The sequence below is a fragment of the Rhinopithecus bieti genome, unplaced genomic scaffold (assembly GCF_001698545.2).
Source record: "Rhinopithecus bieti isolate Rb0 unplaced genomic scaffold, ASM169854v2 scaffold_28846, whole genome shotgun sequence".
NCBI classification, from domain to species: Eukaryota; Metazoa; Chordata; class Mammalia; order Primates; family Cercopithecidae; genus Rhinopithecus; species Rhinopithecus bieti.
This window is the reverse complement of record NW_016813231.1, coordinates 510,143-520,063: the sequence shown is the minus strand read 5'-3', so window position 1 is coordinate 520,063 and position 9,921 is coordinate 510,143. Positions and strand designations below refer to the sequence as shown.

Here is a 9,921-nt window from a genome sequence, read left to right as displayed (position 1 = left end):
TCAACCATTGTGGAAGACAGTGTGGCGATTCCTCAAGGATCTAGAACTAGAAATACCATTTGACCCAGTCATCCCATTACTGGGTATATACCCAAAGGATTATAAATCATGCTGCTATAAAGACACATACACATGTATGTTTATTGCAGCACTATTCACAATAGCAAAGACTTGGAACCAACTCAAATGTCCATCAGTGATAGACTGGATTAAGAAAATGTGGCATATATACAACATGGAATACTATGCAGCCATAAAAAAGGATGAGTTCATGTCCTTTGTAGGGACATGGATGCAGCTGGAAACCATCATTCTGAGCAAACTATTGCAAGAACAGAAAACCAAACACCGCATGTTCTCACTCATAGGTGGGAACTGAACATTGAAAACACTTGGACACAGGAAGGGGAACATCACACACCAAGGCCTGTCATGGGGTGGAGGTCAGGGGGAGGGATAGCACTAGGAGATATACCTAATGTAAATGACGAGTTAATGGGTGCAGCACACCAACATGGCACATATATACATGTGTAATAAACCTACACATTGTGCACATGTACCCTAGAACTTCAAGTATAATAAAAAATTAAAATAAATATGTAAATACATGGAAAAAAAGAATGCTTGTGATTTTTGCACATTGATTTTGTATCCTGAGACTTTGCTGAAGTTGCTTATCCACTGAAGGAGATTTTGGGCTGAGACGATGGGGTTTTCTAAATATACAATCATGTCATCTGCAAACACGGACAATTTGACTTCCTCTTTTCCTAATTGAGTACCCTTTATTTCTTTCTCCTGCCTGATTGCCCTGGCCAGAACTTCCAACACTATGTTGAATAGGAGTGGTGAGGGAGGGCATCCCTGTCTTGTGCCAGTTTTCAGTTGCATTTTCAAATAGTCTGTTTTCAAGTTCACTAGGTCTGCTTGATCAATTCTGCTGTTAAGAGACTCTGATGCATTCCTCAATATGTCAACTGCACTTTTCAATTATGAAATTTCTGCTTGATTATTTTAATGTATTCCAATTTCTTTGTTAAATTTATCTGATAGGATTGTGAATTTCTTCTTTGTGTTATCTTGAATTTCACTGAGGTTTCTCAAAACAGCTCTTTTGAATTCTTTTTCTGAAAGGCACATACCTCTGTCTTTCCACAATTGATCCCTGGTACCTTATGTTTGGTGAGGTCATGTTTTCCTGGATGGCCTTCATGCTTGTGAAAATCCATCAGTTTCTGGGCATTGAAAATTAGGTATTTATTGTCATCTTCACAGTCTGGCCTTGTTTGTAACTGTCATTCTTTGGAAGGCTTTCCAGGTATTTGAAGGGACTTGGGTGTTATGATCTAAGTTTTTAGTCACTGCAGCCATATCTGCATTAGGGGGCACCCCAAGCCCAGTAACGCTGTGGCTCTTGCAGACTTGTAGAGGAAGAGTCTTGGTAGTCTTGGATAAGATCTGGATGAATTCTCTGATTTACCAGGCAGAGACTCTTCTCTTCCCTTACTTTCTCCTAAACAAATAGAATCTCTTTCCTGTGCTGAGCTATCTGGAGCTGGAGGAGGGGTGACACAAGCACAACTGTAGCCACCACAGTTGGGACTGAATTGGGTCAGATGTGAAACCAGCAAAGCAGTGGGTCCTGCCCAATGCCTATGGTATCCACTGCCTGGCTACTGCCTATGTTTGCTCAAAGCCCTAAGACTCTACAGCCAATAGGTGGCAAATCTAGCCAGGCTTGAGTGCTTCCATTCAGGACAGCGAGCTTCCTCTATCTCTGGGCAGGTCCAGTGATGACATCTGTGACAAGGGCCTGGAGTTGGAAACCTGAGGAATCTACCTGGTGCTCTCTTCTACTGAAGCTGTTCTGGCACCCATGCTGCAAGACAAAGTTCTTCTCATTCTTCCCTCCTCTTTCCATAAGCAGAGGAATCTCTCTCCATGGCCATCACCACCCCAGTCCTGTGGTGAGTACTCCCTGGCTACTGCTGATGGTTCACTCAAGGCCCAAGGGTTCTACTGTCAGCTTGTGGTCAGTGCTGCCAGGCCTGTGCCTCTCCCTTCAGGGGGAGTGTGCTCCCCTCTGCCCCAGGGCAGGTCCAGAAATCTTGTCCAAGTGTCACAGCTTAGAATTGGGAGCCCCAAGAGGCTGCTTGTTGTTCTACCTCACTGTGGGCAAGCTGGTACCTATGCTCAAGACAAAGTTTCCTTCACTCTTACTTTTTCTTTCGTAAAGCAAAAGGAGTCTCTCCCCTAGCTACCGCAGCTGGGAATGTGCTGGGTCACACCTGAAGCCAGCACATCTTTGAGTCTCACTCCAGCCCATGATGATTCCTGCCTACCATTGCTGATTATTCAGTGACCAAGGGCTCTTTTTTAAAACTTTCAAGTTTTGGGCGTATAGGTGTTTTTTAGTTCTATAGATAAGATCTTTATTGGTGATTTTCCAAGATTTTGGTGTACCTGTCATCGCAAACAGTGTACACTGTAGCCAATATGTAGTTTTTTTTTTTTTTTTTTTGAGATAGAGTTTCGCTCTGTCGCCTAGGCTGGCGTGCAGTGGCACGATCTGCAACCTCTCCCTCCAGGGTTCAAGCGATTCTCCTTCCTCAGCCTCCCAAGTAGCTGGGACTACAGGCGTGTGCCACCACGCCCAACTACTTTTTTGTATTTTTAGTAGAGACAGGGTTTCACTGTGTTAGCCAGGATGGTCTTGACCTTGTGAGCCACCTGCTTCGGCCTCCCGAAGTGCTGGGATTACAAGTGTGAGCCATTGCACCCGGCCGCCAATATGTAGTTTTTTATGCCTCACCAACCCCAATCCTTCTCCCTGAGTTCCTAAAGTCCATTATATCATTCTTATGCCTTTGCATTCTCATAGCTTAGCTTGCACTTATAAGTGAGAACATATGATATTTGGTTTTCTATTCCTGAGTTACTTCAGTTAGAAAATGGCCTCCAGCTCCATCCAAGCTATTGCAAAGACTATTATTTTATTCAGTTTTATGGCTGAGTAGTATCCCAAGGTGTATATGTACCACATTTCCTTTATCCACTCGTTGGTTGATGCGCATTTATGTTGGTTCCATATTTTTATAAGTGTGAATTATGCTGCTATAAACATGTATGTGCAGAGTCTTTTTCATATAATCACTTTTCCTCTGGGTATTCAGTAGTGGGATTGCTGGATGATTGGTAGCTGTATTTTTAGTTCTTTATCACCATAGTTTGCATAGTGGTTGTACTAGTTTATTTTCCCACTAGCAGTGTAAAAATGTTTCCTTTTCACAACATCCACACCAACATCTATTATTTTTTGATTTTTAAATTATGACCATTCTTGCAGGAATATGGTGATATTGCATGGTGGTTTTAATTTGCATTTCCCTTATAATTAGTGATGTTGAGCAGTTTTTTCTCATATGTTTGTTGGCTGTTGGTGTATTTTCTTTTGAGAATTGTCTATTTGTGTCCTTTGACCACTTTTTGATGAGATTATTTATTTCTTGCTGATATGTTTGAGTTCTGTGCAGATTCTGGATATTAGTCCTTTGTCAGATGCATAGTTTGTGAATATTTTCTCCCACTCTGTGGGTTGTCTGTTTACTCTGCTGATTATTTCTTTTGCTATGCAGAAGCTTTTTAGTTTAATTAGGTTCCATTTACTTATTTTTGGTTTTGTTGCATTTACTTTGACCAAGCGTTCTTTAGTCAGCAGGTAATAAATCCTGCAAAGACTAGACACTTCCCTTCAAGAAGTGGGTTCCCTTCTGGCCCAGGATGTGTCTAGAAATGTCTGGGAGCTAGGGCCTAGAATGGGGACCTTGGGGCTCTGCCTGGTGCCCTATCCTACTGAGGCTGCACAGGTACCCAAGTTGCAAGGCAAAGTCCTCTTTACTCTTCCCTCTCCTGTTCTCAAGTGCAAGGAAGGATCCCCTCCTGGAGCTGTGAGGTGTGCCGGCTAGGGTTGGGGGAGGGGTGGTGCAAGCACTTCCTTGGCTACCCTGGCTGGTGGCTCACTAGGTCACGTGCCCCTAAGTCTAACAGCTGCAAGCCCAGCACAACATTAGCACTTGCCCAGGAATGGCACACAGGTTTCAACCTCTGGGATGGGTAATTCCCCTCTGGTGTGGGCTGGTCTAAATGCTCCCTCTGTGAGTGCCAGCTGAGTTCTGCAAAGTGTTGCTTTTCACAGTGACAGGGCAGTGCTGAGTTCCAATGCAAACTCACACAATCACTGCACTCTCTCTCCAAGCACACAGATTCTGTCTTGTACAAGGAGGCTACTCCTGAGGGATGGGAGAGGGGTGGCACTGGTGATTCAAGACTGTCTTTCCTACCCTCGTCAATGCCTCTTTCAGTAATATGAAGTTAGAACCAGATATTGTGATTGCTCACCTGATTTTGCTTCTCATGAAGATGCTTTTTTTGTGTGTGGATAGTTGTTCAATTTGGTCTTCCTATGGGGAGGACAATTGGTGGGAGCTTCTGTTCAGCCATCTTCCTCCCCTATGAAAAATTAAATAAAAAAAAAGTTTTCCATATTTTCCCTGAGTCTTTTAAATTTCATAATTTAATTTTAAATATTTGATTCATCTAGAATTTACTGAGTGGTAGGTCTAGCTTTGCTTTTTTTCTTAACAGCTAGGTGTTTGAAACAACCATTTAAAAAACAAATCTAATTCGCTTGATTGAACCATTCTACAAAGTATACATATATCAAAACATTATGTATATCATAAATATATACATTTTGTCAATTAAAACATTAAAAGAAAAAAGAAAAAATAACTGTCGATTTCCTCCATTAGTTTGAAATGCCATCCTGGTGTTACATACTAAATTTTCATATATACTTATGTCTTTAATTTTGGTACAGCATGTTCCCAATTTTGTAAAGCAAATTTATTTCCTTTTGTATAGAAAAGACAGAGGAAAAATACATCATCATGTTTATATCAAATAAATGAAGTAGAGCCTTGATAGTGAGCCTAACTGTGCTGGCCTATGTTGTTTTCCTAGCGTTTTAACCTATCATTTCTGTGGCAGATTCTGAAACGCACAGAAAATTGATATCAGATGATGCTTTAGTCCTTAGGGCTCTTGGTTGAAAGTAAAACATAACCGTCTTAAATTTAATGGTATAAATTTTGTAAATTCTCTGCATACTGTCACTTCCGACAGGTCAGTATGTAGTGAAATACTTCAGCCTGATGAAACCAGTGCAACATTCAAGTTGTTGGAATACACTCACTTTCCTTAGTTAAATCTCACATTATTTGAAAATGTTAGTTTATTACTAAAAAATCCATGCTAGCCTACAAGGCAAATAATAGCCTACTAAATATAACAGATCCCAAACATCCCTATAATTCTACAAATTAATGGTTTCATGCATAGAGAATCCCTACCATGGTCAAGGAATCCAAATTAGTTATTTTTGCATGCTTTTCTAAAACTGAGTCCTTGAGGAGGCAACAGAAATTGGTGATGTTGAGCACTAGTAGTACTAATCCCACTGACAACCCTCCTATTTTAAAAATAATTGGGTACTTCAGTTTTCTGTGTGGCACTGAAAGTTCACAGCTCCTTAAATACTTATGTAATGCCATTCTTGGGGGGATCTTTAAGAGTTACCCTTCCTACTTCCCAAACACCACAAAAGAACTAAGCCACAAAAGAAACAGTAACAGAAGTAATATCCTATGGCTTTACAGAGTGGCTTCTTTAGAACTGAGGCTAGGTAATATTCTAATTCATTTTTTTGCTGAGCAGTGATAGTTGTTGAGGTAACTCAAAATTCTCATCCACTTAATGAACTCTGTTTTCACCGGCAAATACAACAGGACCAAAACCAGATCATCAGCCCAGTGGTTCCCCTGTAAACTCCTTGGCTAGGAGATGAGATAATTAACTGGATCTCTTTTCACACAAAAAACAGCTTCTATTTTGGAGAGGTGAATTTGTTCAGCAGATCTTGTTTGCTTTTTGCACCAGGTTTGATGGAGTCAAACTCCAATTACCCATGAATATTTCTCAGTTGGAGATCTGATGGTTCCTTATGATTTTGCCAAAGGAAGTGTCTTCAATTACCTTATTATCATAAATATTAAGAGGAATGTACATGTTGACTTTTTGCCCATCTAATTCATTTGGGTGTCCTGTTGGGCCAACTGATAACTTGTCAGTAGGCTATCTTTCAAATTCTTTAAATGTTGAACGGAGAAATGTCAAGTCTTATTTAAATCTTTCCAAATACGTTCCCTCAAGCTATATCTTTCATGGTTGTTGGTAAAGAATAATTAGATGGGATTGAAAGTTGTATACACTCCTCTAAAGATAGGCTATATACAGCGTTTCAGTTATCTACTGCTATGTAACAAACTAGCGAAAAGCATGGTGAATCAAAACAGTTAATTACTATTTCACAGTTCTGTACATTGATCTTGCTTATCTCTGCAATTTTCACTTTCTTTCATGCAGTTGCAGGCAGATAGTGGCACTGGAGTCATCTGAAGTTCAACTGGGCTGGACATTCAAGATGGTTTCTTCCCTTGAATGTCTGGAGCCTCACTGTGGTTGGCTGGAACAGTTGGCCACTGGCCAGGTGAATCTCTGACTGGTGAAATTGATGAAATAGGAGAAACGGTTAACTCCATCTTTAGGAAATTTATTCTTATCTGGGTGTGATTTCAAGCCTCCCTCCAAGTTTTATGCACTTACAAGCCAACTACTTTATAAGGTCTGAGACACCTTTTAAGCAGATCGGAAGACAGGAACCCTGTAATAACATGCAATGTCTTTTCTTGTTGCTTAGAAGGGTATGCACAAATTTTTACTAATACTCTAAACTCAAGCCTTTGGCACAATGTTCTTCAATGTTTAGAAATTTGTATTTGTTTCATTAAAAATTAAGAAAATTTTCTTATGAGCTCCAGATGAGCTTACCCTTTAAAACATTTCTAAAAATAAGAAGCATGTCTTAATTGTTCCTTTGATATACTGTTGGCAATTAGATTGTAACTGTGTAGAACTTATTTTTTTCATATTCAGTTATTTTCTTAATTGTCTCAATTTTGCTTGCAAGGAACCATATGTATACAAATTACTTGTTTTCTCCAGGTCTTGAAATCTAGGTTATTTGTACTGTTTTAAACCCATTAAAATTTTTTTATGTGTTACTGAAGAGTATCCTGTGGTTTTCACTGTAATTTTTTTTCCAGGACACAAATTAATTGATACCTGGAGGAATTTAAAAAAATAGATATAAATATGCTACGTTATAATTCAGTATAAGTTTAGTATCCAATCTCTGCCTGACTACTGAAGTTGAGACATAAATCTTCTTCTGCATCAGTGCTCCTCCAGATTCAGACTGGAATGTATACTATTAGCTCTCTTGCTCTTAGTCCTTTGAACTATACCGCTGGCTTTCCTGGGTCTCCAGCTTGCAGTGGGACTTCACAGGATTTCTCAGACTCCATAATCAATTCAGCAACACTGAATCTAAACCAGATACGGCAATTTCAGCACTTAAGTCAGACCCCAGGGTTGGCACGCCAGGATCAAAACTGAGATGCACTTCTGAAATCGTCTTTGTTAAGCAGTTGAGGTGCCTGTGGAAGCTCAAGTCAACAGGAGATATCTAGCAAGTGTGCTGCTATTTGAACCTTAAGCCTTTATGGAATTGTGTTGGAGGTTTACATTTGAATGAAGGTAGCTGTTAGGGAGCAGAGTTGAAACACTGTTGGATGAAAACACACAGGGAAGATTGAGGAGAGCAACAGGAAGTGAGCATTTTAGAGATATTTGGAAGTTGAGAAGCCTTCAATGTTCACTGAGGAGGACTTGTCAGAAATGAAAAAATTGGGAGAGTAGGGTGTCTCTGGAGCCAGGAGAACAGAACGATGGTTTTTACACTGTGCTCCCCAAAGTCCCACTAGGGGTTACCACATTTTGTAATAGCAGAGAGGAGTAAATAGATGTGAGTCTACACCTCTCACTAAAATCAGAGTTGTGAATACACTAAAAAATCACTTCAGTGACTTTCATCTTTGATTGCAAGTATAAAAGATGAAGAAAATTTTATTCACTAGACCTTATCTTAGGAGAAAACTGCCTGATTTCAGGAAGAGAGAAAAATCTCAAAATCATGCTCCAACAAAATAAGATGCTTAGTGAACTACTAAGCAGGAGAAAAAGAGATAAATCGTTTTGTTTCTGAAAAGAAAGAAGAAAAGAAAGAATGAACAAAGAATAAAGGGAGAAAAATGGGTAGCAAAGAAAAGGCAGATCTTACGATGTGATTCTATGATTCAGATATCGTCAATAATGTTTCTACACATACAAATATTTTTCTTTAAATAAATAACTGATAAAGGTTCTGAAATTTTATGTTGTGCTAACATAGAGCAAAATAGAAATTTGTGCTAATATAGAGCACAAATTTTATGTTGTATACAGAGCAGATATTTGGAGAAAGTCCCATGATTATGTAATATTTGGGAATTCTAAGAGATCATGAAGAGGTTTTGAATTTTCACAGGCCAAGTGTATTTGAAATAGGACTTTTTATAGTAGCTCTGACCAGTAGAAATCTAATTTGAGCCACAAAACACAAGCCACATATGTAATTTTAAATGTTGTAGTTGTCACATACAGTTTATATGCCCCAACATTACAATCTTCACACCTGAATGATTTTTTTTCTAATATGCTTCACCTTAGTGGATGACCACCACGATTCTTAAAATTAAGTAAATTATATACCTGGGAGAATTTACTGTCTCCTTCACTCATCCCACACCATCTTCATAAATTAACGAATCCTCCCAAATACTTTTTAAATTTACCCCCTGTGGTAGACACAATAATGGCCCACCAAAGATGTCCACAACTTAATCCCTGAAGCCTGCTAATATATTTCCTTAGATGGCAAGAAAATACTTTGTAGGTGTGATTACATTGAAACTCTTGAAATAAGGAGGTTATTCTGGATTATCTGGAGGAGCCGAACCCAATGTAATCACAAGGGTCTTTGTAAGAGGGAAGTGGAAGTATCAGAGACAGAGAAGGTGATGTGACAACAGAGAAAGAAGGCAGAGGGACTCAAGGAAGAGGACTTGAGCAAAGGAATGCAGGAAAACTGGAAAAAACATTGAAATAGATTTACTCCCCTAAAGTAACAAGAATAAACAAAGCTCTGCTGACATTTGGGTTTTAGTGTCATAGATCCATTTCAGACTTCTGACTTCCAGAACTAGGACACCTAGCTGTGATAAGGTGGGGAAGAGGTAGAGATTGCTCTTTTGCATGCCTAGTGTTTGCTTCCATGTAAGAGCTACGTTAAAGAAATACTCCTGGCCTCCTTCTAGAACGGCAGTTTCTTAATCTTATTGGCACACCTGGATGATACCAAATTATTCTTTTAAGGAAATCAATATATCACTAAAAATGCATAGAAAAACATCTGGCAATAACATTTCAGGGCTGTGGAGCTATAGGATAAGTACATATGTGTTGGTGTGCACACACCTGACTTTTATGTTTGGAACTGAAGCCAGCCATCTTCCCTAGGACAAATCTTTAATCTGCTAAAGAAACACAAGAACAGGATTTACTTTCAGCTAGCCATTTATAATGATCCAGTTTTCTTCACTTGATCAAAAAAAAAATCTAATACTTGAAAATGGGGTCAAAACAGCATTTCGAGGAAAACATTTATGCAAATATTTATAATGGTGTAAGAAGAATCATTCTTTTAAAATTCAAACTGTTTTAGCTTTAAAAGTCTTTACTAGATCTTAAAATCACAATTAAATATTTGAGACTCTATGTAACCCCCCAAATAAAAATAGTATATTAGTTGCTTTAAACAGTATTCATCACTTTTACTTTTTATGTTATAATAAACTTATG

The 9,921-nt window shown here is 39.0% G+C and overlaps 1 pseudogene; it reads right to left on the bottom strand.

The window, feature by feature from the left end:
* Positions 1–9,921, bottom strand: part of LOC108512572 (SURP and G-patch domain-containing protein 1 pseudogene) — a 118,375-nt pseudogene that overhangs the window by 104,037 nt on the left and 4,417 nt on the right.